The sequence below is a fragment of the Geospiza fortis genome, unplaced genomic scaffold (genome assembly GCF_000277835.1).
Source record: "Geospiza fortis unplaced genomic scaffold, GeoFor_1.0 scaffold599, whole genome shotgun sequence".
NCBI lineage: Eukaryota > Metazoa > Chordata > Aves > Passeriformes > Thraupidae > Geospiza > Geospiza fortis.
Window position 1 is genome coordinate 120,175 of NW_005054605.1, and position 799 is coordinate 120,973.

At 67.6% G+C, this 799-nt stretch overlaps 1 protein-coding gene across 1 annotated transcript in view; it reads right to left on the reverse strand.

Moving 5' to 3' along the window:
• FMNL3 (formin like 3) overlaps positions 1-799 on the reverse strand; it is a 15,411-nt gene that overhangs the window by 14,018 nt on the left and 594 nt on the right. The gene's annotated exons all lie outside the window — the stretch shown is intronic.

Genomic DNA, 799 nt, shown 5'->3' on the forward strand with positions numbered 1-799 from the left:
CGGGAACCCCCCCAGCACAGCCCCCTCCAAACGGGGACCCCCGTCCTGGCACGGGGACGCTGCGGGCACTGCCCCGGTGGGTGCAGCCCGTCCGTTATCAGCGGTGCCAGCGTTATCTGAGGAGCGCAGGGCAGGGAGGGCTCGGGGGGGGCGGGGCCGGGAGCTCGGTGCTGGGGCTGCACCCCCATCCTCACCCCTCGAGGGGAAAAGGAGGGGATTCGGGGTGCCCCGACCTTTGGGAGGGTGTTGGGGGGCAATTGTGCCCAGGGCAAGGAGTGGGTGGGGGTACAAAGGGTGGGAATTCACCCCGATCTTTGGGAGGGTGTTGGGGAGCAATTGTGAGGTGCCAAGAAGGGAATGGGGGTACAGGAGGTGGGGGATTCACCCCGATCTTTGGGGGGCTGTTGGGGTGCAATTGTGTTGTGCCCACAGGCAAGGAGGGGATGGGGGGTTCACCCCGACCCTTGGGAAGGTCTTGGGGTGCAATTGCGAGGTGCCAAGAAGGAGATGGGGGTACACGGGGTGGGGGGTTCACCCAGACCCCTGGAAGGATCTTGGGGTGCAATTGTGAGGTGCTGTGCCCAGGGGCAAGGAGTGGATGGGGGTACATGGGGTGGGGGATTCACCCAGACCCCTTGGGAGGGTCTTGGGGTGCAATTCTGAGGTGCCAAGAAGGGGATGGGGCTACAGGGGGTGGGGGGTTCACCCCGCAGCACCGGGGGTCCCCAGCCCACCCCACCTCCGTGCGTCAGGGAGCCCCGGGGGCCGCGGCCGCCCCTTTCCTGCCGCCGCTCCCGCC